Source organism: Pholcus phalangioides, unplaced genomic scaffold, assembly GCF_987345545.1.
Source record: "Pholcus phalangioides strain wild (caught in Gottingen) unplaced genomic scaffold, Ppha-v1.0 ptg000022l_1, whole genome shotgun sequence".
Taxonomy (NCBI): domain Eukaryota; kingdom Metazoa; phylum Arthropoda; class Arachnida; order Araneae; family Pholcidae; genus Pholcus; species Pholcus phalangioides.
The window spans coordinates 31,102,929-31,117,111 of record NW_028301615.1 but is presented as its reverse complement, the minus strand read 5'-3'; the positions used below and the strand labels follow the sequence as shown (position 1 = coordinate 31,117,111).

At 35.1% G+C, this 14,183-nt stretch overlaps 1 long non-coding RNA gene across 1 annotated transcript in view; it reads right to left on the bottom strand.

Moving 5' to 3' along the window:
* LOC149070184 (uncharacterized) overlaps positions 1-14,183 on the bottom strand; it is a 143,060-nt gene that overhangs the window by 79,742 nt on the left and 49,135 nt on the right. The window lies entirely within an intron of this gene.

Here is a 14,183-nt window from a genome sequence, read left to right as displayed (position 1 = left end):
TTGTAGGTTGTCTTTCTTCAACTCTGAATTAATTTCAAACGGCAAATATTGTAACAGAAAATCAAATTTCATTACATGAATATTTTTATTAGTATATACAGTAAAACCCCTCCTTTTTGTGAACACGGACAGGACAAAAAAATTAAATACATGTAAAATGGGTGACCGTTAAAAAGAGGTTTGAAATTCATACTTTTATATATTATACAACTGTAAATTATTATTTGTCCGTAAAAGAGGAAGTATCCGTTAAGAGGGGGTTTTACTGCAATGCAGCTTATGATCACGAGTTTGCATGCTAACTGGAGCCAACTTCAGCTTGGCGAAAATAATTTGGCCAATCCCGAGATGTCACGTGACATTAAAAAATAAAAAAAACCCGGTTGCTAACAGCAGTGTGTGTTTCACGCGAAATTCGACGGTTGCTGATAAGATCAACCGCGCCAGCCGAACCGTAGTGTGCCGGCAGCCTAAAAAGCCAGCGCTACATCTCCGAGGTGTTGGAGCCAGTTGTCCTTCCTTACCTTCAGGGCTTGCCCACAGCCATATTTCAACAGGATAATGCGCGACCACACGTGGCACGCATTGTCCAAAGGTTCTTCGTCAATCGCCAGATTGAATTGCTTCCCTGACCAGCTCGCTCTCCGGATCTTTCGCCGATAGAAAACATGTGGTCCATGGTTGCTCAACGATTGACCCAGATTACATTCCCAGCTGCCACACCAGATCAACTTTGGCAACGCATGGAAGCTGCTTAGTCTGCTGTACCCCAAGAACACATCCAAAGTCTCTTTGAATCAATGCCGAGGTGTGTGGCAGCGGTGATCTCCAACAATGGCGGCTACTCTGGCTACTGATTTTGGCAGGAACCACACTTCACAGAAGTCTATAAATTTAATCGTTTGATGTTTGGTCAACATGTTATCTACAAAATAAATATTGTTGCGATATCTCTTGTCTTTCTTGGTGTTGCAATTTGGGTGGCCAGCAGTGTATATGGTTACTGCCACTTCGCGAATTATAGGCTGGCCACTTCCTCCGGATTTTGGCAATAACATGTATATAACGTAAATATTTGTTTTTACTGTACTGTACGTTTTAAAAAATTATTACAGAATAAAGAAGTCCAATAATATAAGTATTGTAACGAAAAATTATGTCAGTAGTTCTCTTATTTATCATTTATTATGCTACTTTTCACCAGTAAATAGACATTAATTTATGTAAAAATTAAAATTAACGCATTTCTTTGTAAATATCGCCAAAAACAGGCAACAAACTTAAAACAGTTTGGCGACAGCTCCGATGATTTGGCGATGTCATAGTGCCAAGAGACTAGGCTGGATAGTCGCGAGGCAGATAGTCGAGAGTTTACAGTAACAGGTGAAATTTATAATCGAAGTTCGCTAGATTTTGAACTCCACACGAGAATTATTAATATGAATGCTTTCTTTAATCACGTGAATGTCTTCACAAAATGTCGTCACAACGGACAAAAAATGTTGTCGTCTTCTTTGTGACAAGTTCTTTGTGATACGTTCTTTTGTCACGTTCACACATTTTCACAAGTCTGTTCACGCGTTCACACATTTTCACAAGTCTGTTCACGCGTTCACACATTTTCACACACGTTCACACATTTTCACAAGTCTGTTCACACATTTTCACACATTTTCACACATTTTCACAAACGTTCACACATTTTCACAAACGTTCACACATTTTCACAAACGTTCACACATTTTCACAAACGTTCACACATTTTCACAAACGTTCACACATTTTCACACATTTTCACAAACGTTCACACATTTTCACACATTTTCACAAACGTTCACACATTTTCACAAACGTTCACACATTTTCACACATTTTCACAAACGTTCACACATTTTCACAAACGTTCACACATTTTCACGCACGTTCTTTTGTCAAAGTCTTTGTTAGATAAGGAACATTTTTCAAACTAACCCCTTCAAATGTCTTGAAACGTTGTGTGCATCTCACAACACTATATTGTTACATATTTCAACACGAGGATTTTTAATGGAAATATTTTTAAAAATTTTATGGTACTACAAAATATGGGTAAATTTTGGTGATTTTTGAAAAAGTTGCATGTTGTTGAAGCTAAAATTCGAGATAAAAATAACCGGCAATTAAAATCTAGAAAGCACACGTTTAATTGTATAAAAGTATATAAAATCGTAGTATTTAAGGGAAAAAATTTGAGTGCCCAAAGTGGATAGGAAATATTAATTAAAAAGAGAAGATTTTTCCCATAGGAAAGCATGGGAATCCATAATTTTGTTTCCGAAATGTTTCATTGAGCCATATAATGATCTCATGACAATCTTCGGGAGATCACTGTTACATACTGTGATCAGTCATTTTTATTTTATTTATTTGTAATTTCTAAAAATTAAATTTGTTAAAACGAACCAAGAGACCGGAAGGATCACTTCGTTGTAACGAAATTTCGTTATAAATGAAAGAAATGATTCCTATGCAAACTTATTTGGGGGATTAGGAAAGTGTTCGTTAAAACGAGATTTTCGCTATAACGGTATTCGTTAAAACGGACATCGACTGTAGTGCCATGATTCCCATCTAGTATTCCACAGCACTTTTATTTTTTCCGCAGTGGAATTTAGTGAATTTATAGAGATGTTTGTATATAATACTGTATTTTCCAAATATCAACCGTTTTACAAAACTTTTACAAAAAAAAAACCAATCAATAATAAGCTATTATAATAACAAAGCCATCCAATGATAATAGTTGCATTCGCTCGAATGTAACCAATACGTTTATTGGTTGCATTTTCAAATTTTATAAAAGTATTTTCATCAAACTTTTATAGTGTGATCCCGTCCTGAGTCTATTCCTAGATATATGTCAAAAAAGTCTTAAATTTTTTCAGAAAAATTGTCGAAATTGTTTTGTCACTGGTATTTCGTTACTGGGCAGCTACAACACCGAAGAAATTAAAAATATGTAGAGTTATTTGCATATGCAGTATATACTGTACATTTGTATATATATATTTTTTAAATGAATATGCACTAAGGAATAGACAATATTCATTTTTAAAAACATATGTCCTTTTTTGCATGATTTTTAATGCATATTTTCTCAGTTTTGATTCATATCCTGGAATTTTTTTTAATTTTCCAGATACGCTTTTTATGCACATTTTGGGTTTTTTCCGCATTTTTTAGTGCATTATATTTTGACAATTTCAAGTGCATATTTCAGCATATTTTGACAGTTTTAAGTGTATATTTGCATATTTTTAGAGCATATTTCGCCTTTTTTTTTTAGTGCATATAATCGGGGCTCCAGGGGCGTAGCCAGAAATTTTTTGTTCGGGGGGACCACTTTCATTTGGGGTCATTCAAGTATTACGTCAGCATCAAGGGGGGGGGGAAGGGGGTTTCGGATTTGCCGACTTTTAATGACAAAGAGGGAGGGGGGTGTGAAGGTTGCTTCCGTCACCAACCACCCCTTTTTGAAGATATGAAATATTCAAAGCTGCTGACAGGGGGGAGGGTCAGTGTTTTGCTGACGGGGCGGGGGTCAAAAACGGCTGAAAATCTGTTTACGTAATACTTGAATGGCCCCCTTTCGGGGGGAGACCAAAGTGATAGAACAATACATTTGGCCATCTTTTCCCTTTTTTCGGTAATTTTCTCACATTTCGGAGGGGACCAGACCCCCAAGTCTCCCTCCCCCTCGATACGCCCCCTTGCCGGGCTCTAGTAATATTTCATCGTGGCTTCCTAGAAGCCACTAGTAGTCATCTCTTACTATAGTGCTGCCATCTATTTTCCCTATGAGAAACAAGAGCTGGAGAAATAATCATGATGAAAAGATTAGGAGCTTATTAGCCGTATATAAAATAAATTGTTAAGTTCTATCACATACTGAGTGATTTTTTCGCATCTACGCAATAATTAATGATTCTTCAGTGAATTAATTTTTTGTTTCGTTTTTCCTTTGGGGGCCATTCAAGTATTACGTAAGTAGATTTTCAGCCATTTTTGACCCCCCCCCCCTGTCAGCAACAGTCAGCAAAACACTGACCCCCCTCCCCGTCAGCAGCTTAGAATATTTCATATTTTCAAAAAAGGGTGGTTGATGACGTAAGACAACCTTCAAACCCCCCCCTCCCCCTCTTGTCATCAAAAGTCAGCAAATGCGACCCCCCCCCCCGATGCTGACGTAATACTTGAATGACCCCTTTCATGTCTGAAAAAAGTTTCTACTGTTGAGTCTTGGAACACAGTCACTGTCATTTACCAATTCTTAACTCTTAAAAATGATCGGTTTCACATAAAAATATACTGTAGAGCAAGCAGTGTTTCCCAAAGTGGGCGATGGAATGGTCTAAGGAGCGATAGAACCTAGTGATTTAACATAGGATCCTATGGGTTTATTTGATATGGGGGCGATGAGAGAAAAAAAAATTTGAAGAAGGGGGCAATGGAGAACAAAAAGTTTGGGAGACTATGCGATAGAGCAGTGATTCCCAATGTGGGCGTTAACGCCCCCTGAGGGACAACGGAACGTTCCGGGAGGCGGTAGAAGCTACGGGTATAACATGGGATCCTATGGGTTTATTTGATATGAGGCCGATGGGAGAAAAAAAATTTCTGAAGAAGAGGGCGATGGGACACAAAAAAAGGTTGAGAAACTATGATGTAGAGCATCGATTATCCGAATACCGATCAACCGAAACATCGGTCACCCGCAAATTCAAATTTGCGTGCTGTGTAGAAGAAGTTCTGCTACCTCCGTTAGTGCTTTCTCCCAAATTATATAAATAATATCTTCCCAAAGAGATACAAAATATATACAGTTTTGTGTTTAATATCACTGTTCTTTTGTTTCATATGGCTCCTATGATACTGGTGCAATTTTTTTCCGTCAATGATCCGTCATCCGAAAAATCAATTATCCGAACACTCCCGGTCCACAATTGTTTCGGATAATCGATGCTCTACTGTATTAATAACAGCACAGTCAGACCTCGGTTTAATGTTGCTGCTGGGAATTAGATAAAAATGACTTCATATAAAATGGGTGACTTAATAACCAGTAATCCCACTTCACCAAACACCAACTCTGGCCATATCGCTATATTGCCATTAGTGAGATGGGTTGGAAGTGAAGGCGCGGTCTATCGAGTTCGTTAGGGAAAATATTGTATCTATATCCTCCCTTGGGTTCGACCCAGGAACCGGACAACAACATTCACGATGGTAGACCAGCATCTTACCACCATGCCACTCGGGCACTACACTCACTAATTATACTGGCGGGTGCCAATAAAAAGTGGCATTATAGACCGAATGACGTTATACACCGAAAATATCTGATACTGCTTTTCAAAAATGTACTCATATAACAATAATTAACTATGAACAATAGAAAATTAAAATAAACACCAATATGCTCAATTTCGATCTAATACTGATGAAAATGACAAAATCGTAGAATTATTGGTGTATCCATTGAATTTTTTAATAATTTTTCCTGAAAACATGACCTAAAAAATCTATAAGAACAATCGATTAATTCTTAGATGAATATTTATCGACGTCCTGTGTGATTATTATCGTATAATTTCTAATCATGCAACATACGTTCGGAAATGATTCAAAATACAGTTAAATAAGTTGAATTTGCAGCGATCGGTAAGAAACTTCGTGTTATCGTTAGTTCGACTTATCAGAAATTTTGATTTCAGAATGCGAAATAGAAAGACTGATTGAAATAACAGTGCTATTTTTTACGAATATCTTATTAGTAAAACATGCCAAACTACTGCAGATAAAGAAATTCGGAAAGATAAGTTATTCTTATTTAGTTACTGAAATGAGAATATTAAGAAACTAGACGTATACAGGGTGATTATAAAAAAGCTATCCCGACATATGGGCCCCTAACTATCATACCATTCACAGAAACTGAATGAAATTTTGGCATAAGGTATTTTGATGTATGCGCTCAAGAATGATATGGGAAACAACAGTGTCACTCTGACAGTTACGGTTACAGTGAAAAAATTTCGAAAATATCAAATGGCAACACCAAGTTTTTTGTATTGGAATGTGATCTCCATTGTGAAAAACCCTAAATAGCGTTCGAACGGCAACTGTAGCATGAAAATCACCGGCGGTAGATAGGCTAAAAGTGAGGACAGCCAATAAGGACAGAGAAGCAGCATAAAATAAAGCATTTTATTGTGTTTCACAAATTTTCCACATGACCTTGTGGAGAACTAATCAGGCTGGGATCTCAGCCGAAGAAACGGTGTGACGAATGAAACGAACATTAATGCTCTGGTGCACGGCAAAGTCCTTTTTCCTTGCCTAGCTCCGGGGATTTTCGTGCTACAGGTGCCATTCCAACGCTATTTAGTGTTTTTCAGTATGGAGATCGCATTCCAATACAAGAAACTTGGTGTTGCCATTTGATATTTTCAAAATTTTCTCACTGTAACTGTAACTTTTAGAGTGACACTGTTGTTTTCCATATCATTCTTGAGCGCATACCTCAAAATACCTTATGCCAAAATTTCATTCAGTTTCTGTGAATGGTATGATAGTTAGGGGCCCATATGTCGGGATAGTTTTTTTATAATCACCCCGTATATACGGTATTATGGAAACGCGTACGCATACACGATAACTTTATAAATGAGACAAATTACAAATAAAGTGTAAAACAGATTATTTCCTGTCAAAAAATGCAGTGATTTTTGACTATCTCTTCATCTGTTATTCTCTTCTTATCCCCCTTTCGTGAGAAAGTCGTTCACTTTCTGCAAGCAGACAAATAAATCCGCTAAAGGGAATCTGATAAATTCGATTGCTAAATGCTAAATTCCATTTGTAAATGCTACTTTTCTTTTTAATTTCTCTCATTTTCAAAAACTGCGACTTAAGGAAGAAAACTTCGAGTTGAGGGAAAATTTTAACATTAAAAGAGACGGAAAAAAGTTCTGGGGCTGGGTCAAAACCATAGACTTAAGATATAAATAGACCGCGCACGCTATTCATAAAACTTGTCGAACGTGAAGAAAAGATGAGCAGTATTGTCGGGGAAAGAACAGGTTCTGCGCTATTACATTTGGCGCGTTTTCGCAGAAGCTACGATGTTGCTGTAACGAAATTTGACTCAATTCGATCAAGTTGATGAAAACTTTCCTTTATTTTTTCAATGAATTTCACTCATTTTTATGTGAAATATTTAGGGAGTATCAGATTTGAAAAAATAAATTCTATAAAATAAACAAATATTGGAAAACCGAATTTTTTTATTTTCCATTAAGGGATAATTCTTAATAATTTCTTAACACATGGGTTTTTAAATTTTAATTGAATATATAATATTTGAAGGAAGTGAATATAAACAGTATAAATTTCATGAAATAAATTTTTTTGGCACAGTTTTTAATAGCTTTCTAAATATCTATACACACACAGGAAACAAAATATTGTATACAACAAATATATAATGTTTATGTTACTGTAAATTTGATACATTATACATAACATGTTGGAGTAAAAATAAATGCTAGAAAATCGTATATGTTGTAAAGCCTAATTCATTTATATTTTTAAATATTCTCTTCATTCACTTTGTCGCTTTTAATTTCGAAAATTTATTTATACTAGGGGTTATTGAAACAAAAATATATCTTTCCAGAACATTACAATTACTCTATATACTCATGATTAATGTATAATTAACTATAATGCATCATATTATGTTATGTAATGTAACACATTCACACTCATGCCATATTCAGTCATGAAATAATATTCAAACAATAAGAAAAAGTTTCATTTCTAACATTCCTGAAAAACCTTTTATAACCTCATCACACAAAACTGTAAACACTTACATAATATTTCAGGATTAAAATAGATTTTACTCAAGAAAATTACAGAATCTCATCATCAATTTCTCTAAATTATAAGAATTAAAATTCCATGTAGAATTAAAATTCCATGTAGAATTAAAATTCCATATATATATATATATACACACTTTAAATTATTACATATATACTCTACATGGAATTTTAATTCTTATAATTTAGAGAAATTGATGATGAGATTCTGTAATTTTATATATATATATATATATAATATTTTAGGATATAATATTTCATATATATAACATAATATTTACACATGCCACACATATATATATATATAAATGTGACATATGTAATCTCTTCGCTCCAAAAGTATGCATATGTTAATCTTAATTTAAGGTATTAAATCGTTTTTAGAATGATTCTTTTTCAAGATAACATCTGAGGTACACAATATATGACTTCAGGTCTTAGTACAGATATTGACTCAAAAAATCAATTGAATAATTAATTTTCTTGTTTGAAGCGGCAATTTCACATACAACAAACATAAATTAATGAATAAAAATATTTCTTTTCTGTAATAGTTTTATCTCAGGTGTGAAGAGGGGTAAAAATACTATTATTTTTAGAGGTTGTTATGCATTTTTATGCCAAACTGCAATTGTCTAGAGGGGGGGGGGGAAGTTTTCCTCCCATTCTATTTAAATAGAATATTTTTCATAAATTTCTCCTTCTGAAAAGCATATTTTCTTCCAAGTTGAGCAAAAGTCGAATGAACTCACTAGCTCGCCAAATCTCGCCAAATCTTGCGGAGACGTATATTTCAGTTAAAACTTCATAAAACTCACAATTTCAATCATTTATTGCCAAAAATTGTATTAAAACATTTAATAATGATTCATGACATTTGAATTTTACCAAAACTTGGAACTTTAATTGAATTAAATCCAAAATGGAGTTGTTAAAAACTGAGATTACGTCAGAAATCCATTGCATCGTCAATTTAATATTCCAATTTTTAATTTATAAGAAGGGGAATAAGCAAAAAAGTATTCCCTTGTGAAAGGATAATGTTCCTCCTTTCCTAAACCGTTCAGAACATCCGAAAGCTGCACACGTGGTGACCATTCTAATGAAAAATAAGACAGCACGTGTAGATCGTCATACGAGTAGCCATAAGGAAAGCATTGCCAGCGAGATTCCCTGACCAGCCTTTCGACCGGAGTCACGTGACTCCGGATCTTTGCTTCACATTGTAACCCCTCGCGCGCACTCTATAGTATTATTACTCTGTGGTCAAAACATCGACTTCAACAGATATTTGAGTTAGCGGGTTCGACATATGGCGAATTGACTGTATTGTATCTATGTATTTTATACTGAGAAAAATGGCATATATTTTGACAATAGATCTGATTTATAGGTTTATTTGCGTGTTCATTAAGTTCATTGTAATTAGTTTCTATTTATGTACTGGGGAACCATTCAATATTATTTCTTTGGGTCCGGGGGTGTGTGTGTGAGAGAGAGAGAGAAAGAGAGAGAATTGGTTCCGAATTCCTACCTGGAATTCAAACAAGTGGAAATTGCTCATTTCGAATCTTCGTCTCATTTACAACTTGGCTTCCTTGGCACAAATATTTTTGATTTGTAAGAACATGTAGTGAGAGAGAGACGTCTCTATAAAGGAGTCATCTCCCAGTATATTTCTGGTGGGGCCTCTCTCACACTCCGGAGACGAGCTTTTACGCCAGGATTTTTGGCGGGCGCTCCTAGGCAGAAAATGTCTTCTCCCCTCTTCTACTAAGTAAATTCTTTAAATTAAACGTATGAAAGCTTGACAGGCCTGAATCTTGTCGTATTTTTTGTCCTTTTGCACTATAAATTTACTACAAAGAGGACCGTGAAAAATCTTAGCTCATCTCATCAAACTGGGGCCAGATGGCCTTCTTGCGGTTCTGAGATATTCTAAGGGGGACCTCGGGTGAAAACAGATTAAAGAGGAGCCACAGCAACTATTAAGGGAGGAGGGACATGGAGATCTATGAAGATATAAAGCTTTCATGTGAAATAATTATGGTGGGGAAAATGTGACGGATTTCAGAATCCAGCAGAACTGTCCGTTGTACCAGAGCCATGTTCATGCGTGCACCCATTCTAGCATGGTCCGCGAGCCTATAGAAGGAGATCCGGTACTATGATTTTTGAATGTAAATATGTAAACTGTTACTTCCCGCTTAGTAAGAGACCCCAGAACATCACTTTACCCGGGAACTCATGATCATTGATGATTAATCATTTTTGTCGCACCACGGTCATTTTCTGCACACAAGGGCTAATTAGACCGGAACCTACAATTTATTGCCGGTTCCGAACGGCAGGCTTGTTTTTATACTCATCGAGAGGTTGATACGCTAACCTCTCGATGGGGGACTCCCTGCAGTAGCAATGCGGAACTGACGCATGGTGAAATGGCTATGCATAGAACCCATAGAAGAAATCTCACTGAAGTCTAGTCTATGCTAGGAACGGACCCAGTATGACGTATCGGAAGGAGCATTTTATTGTATAGGTTCGTTGGATCGTCCCGTATTTTACACAGACCTATTTTTCCCCCATCTAATTCGGCTCTTTTCTCGACCCTCCTCTACTTTCCAGATTCGTACCTGATCCAGGGATTATATAAATAATAATAATTATTATGCTCTAAAGTCTAGACATATACAAATACAAGGCCACAACATGAAAAATGCCCAACGCGGTGGCTAAAAAAAAGATGCTCATAACAAATATAGATGTCATCAGTGCCGAAACTAGGCAGGTGTAACAGGTGCACCAGCACAGGGTCCACTTGGGAATGGCCCATTCTGAGTCGAAGAATGGGCCAGAAGGGACCTAAATGCAAATTTTTGCACAGGGCACAGGAATGGCTAGTTACGGTACTGGATGTTATATATGACTATAATAAAGCAACCCAACCGAAAGTGCAATTATAAAAACCGGAAACAATATATACATGATAAAATATAATACAATGCCGATAAAAAATATTTATGGTTGTCTTATGTGTAAGAATGGATAGCTTCTCGATTTATCCCAACCTGCTTATCGTATTTCTTTCTAAACGTGTCAACTGTGTGTCAGAATTCACGCTCCCCCCCCCCTCCCCACCGGGGATAGGCTATTCCATTTATTAACAACCCAATCAGGAAAAAACTCCCTGCGACACCACAACCTAGAATTATCCCTTACTAAACAATACTGATGTCACTTTGTCAGAGGTGATTGACGATGCATTAATAATTCATGGTCCATTCTATCCATCCCGTGTAAAATTTTAATCACTTCGATCATATCCCCCGACACCTGCCTTCTTCCAAAGTAACAAAGTAAACATATTCAAGAGAAATCAAGTCTTTTTTCATAGCTCAAGCCTTGTCTAACAGCAAGACTCCCAACCAAGTCCATATAATGATATCCCTCTGTGTAGGTAAGGTCTCCAAACCCTTACTGCAGCAGTTCTCAATCGGTGCTCCTTGGGACTCCATGTGCACTTTCCATGGGCTCCGCAGCCACCCGAGGAGAATAATATATTAATCCTCAAATTTAATACAACTAAAATAAATTTTGAAAATTTGACATTTTTCAGTTTATCTTGTCTTGATAAAAACAACATAGCATAGAAGACTACGCGGCTCCGCCATAAAAGTTATAAGCCTATATTAAAACGGGCTTCGCGAATCAATAAAAGTTGAGAACCGCTGCCTTACAGCATAATCCGGTCCAGGACGTACTAAGCCCCGGAAAAGGGGAGTAATCGCTTTAGGAGAACGCGAAGAAATCTTAAGAATGAAACCGAGCAATATGGTCGCTTTTTGACATCTATCTTATTTATAAACGTTTTGTTCATTATAAATTTAGTTCCAATCACATTAAATTCGTTAAGTAGAAAGGTCACTCATAAGTAAAAGGGAAAAATCAGTCTCGGATGTGGTTAAGAGGGGGAGAGGGCCCCTGAATAAGACGGGGTACACGAGTAGAAAATATTTTTTAAAGGGAGTAATGGGCTGAAAAAGGTTGAGAAACAATGGCCTAGACTAGTAGTGCGTAAACTTTTTGGAGCGTGACTCCCCTTTTGACCAAAAAATTAATCGGCGACCCCTACATAGGCTGATGATATGTCCGGCGGCCTCACATAGACTGACCATATGTCCCGTTTATCCGGGACATTCAGATTTTTTTTCCCTCCAGATTAGACGACATTGACTTTCAGTTTTTTCATTTTTTTTTTTTATATATAAATATTTACTTTGCTTTTCGATGTACTTAGTGTCCCTTATGCAAGATGAAAGTGGAGGGAGGTGTATGGTCCTTCATTTTCGTATACAGGGCGATTAAGAAAGAATCATCCGATTTCAAACTGATTTTGCACTTGAATTCGACCATTAAAGAAAATTGGTCATAAAACTCTTAATAAATTCATAAAACGTAGACACATTTCCCTTCGTATATTCACATATCACTTATCATTCTATTCCGTGTTTTAAGAAATTCCAATTTTCCAATTTTTAAGAAATATACAATTTTAAGAAATCGGGTAACGTACCAAATCTTCCACGTAATTTTTTTTTTTTTGCAAGGACATCGCACATTCGTGATTCTGACATGACGGAGCTGATACATCGATTATTGTACAAGTATAATTTAAAATAAAATCACATTGTATGATACATGGTAATTAGCTCAGCTGAATAAAGGTATTCTTTAATTCTTCGTATTTTTAAATAAAAATGAATTTCTTATTTGGAAGTCGTTATTTCCAAGAATCTCTCGCGACCCCCCCCCCCCCGTTAATTGTCGCAACCCCCCGTGGGGTCACGACCCACGGTTTGCGGATCACTGGCCTAAAGCACCGGGCACATAATGTCGGGGTAATGAATATATTGCTTTTTAATATATAAACACGATTTCTAATAGCATATGAAGCACAAATGTAAATTATATTTTTTATCAAGGAATTTATCAATCGAAAAATGAAATCTTGAATTCTTTTATGCGCACTTCAGACAGGTTTTATCACGGGGCCAATAAGAAAAAGAATGACAGAACTCTAGCCTGGAGACTTTTAATTTCCCAAACCACAAATTTTTACCAACCCCACAAAATATCCCGATTTAGGAGACTTCTTTAATACCATCAAAAAATTTGATCTCAGTATTTAAATATTTTTCAATTCAAGAAAGACGCTGCAAAGAAATTCAAAAAGTTAAAAAAAAAATTAATTGTTAATAATTCAACAAGAACATTTCTGATCATAATCAGTCCGAAAAAACTAATTTTTAATTAACTAATTTTTTTAAACGAATTGTAATTTAACTGAAAACATTCTAGTATAATCAGTTATAAAAAATGTAATTCACAAATTTTTCTGATAATTATCGGTCCAAAAAACATTACTTATAAACTATTCAATAAAAAAACATTTCCAATGATAATCGATTGAAAAAGTTATTAGAAATAATTTAATCATGGGAATCTCCAATAATAACCAATCTTGCACAATCAAAAGAAAATTAGCGATAATGACTGAAAAATGATCAATAAACAATTTAAATTTTTAAAAAAAAATTTCTGATACAAATCAGAGTAAAATAATTATAAAAAATTCTGATAATAATCAGGCAAAAAATTTTAATATAAAAAAATTAGTAAAAAAGCATTTTCGATTATAATAAATCCAAAAACAATCTGGTAATAATCTGTCAAAAAAATTCAATTATAAGTAGTTCAATAAAAAATTTTGTAATAGTAATCAGCCCTAAAAATTAATTGCAAGCGTTTAAATCAAAAAAAAAAAATTCTGATAACAATCAGTTCAAAAAAAAAAAAATTAGTTATAAAGAATTTAATCAAAGCATTACTGATAATAATCGGCCTTAAGAAATAGATTATAAATAATTCAATCAAAAAAAATCTGATAATACTAAGCGAAAAAAATAATTATAAACAATTTAATTTTAAAAAATTCTGGAAAAAACAATCAGTTTTTCAGTTAATATATTTTACATTGATCAAGTTCCGATTAATAATACAAAATAATCATTATCCGGATATGATCTTTGCGTTATTTCCACACGCTGTTTATTTCCCGTCAAGTAAACAATGATTGTGTCCTTCACAGGGAAAATAAATCGGGGAAAAAAAATTATAAATGATAAGAATTTTCTTTTCTCTGGAACGAGTTAAAAACAGAAATAAACAAAACACGCCAAGTTCTAGATAAGTCGC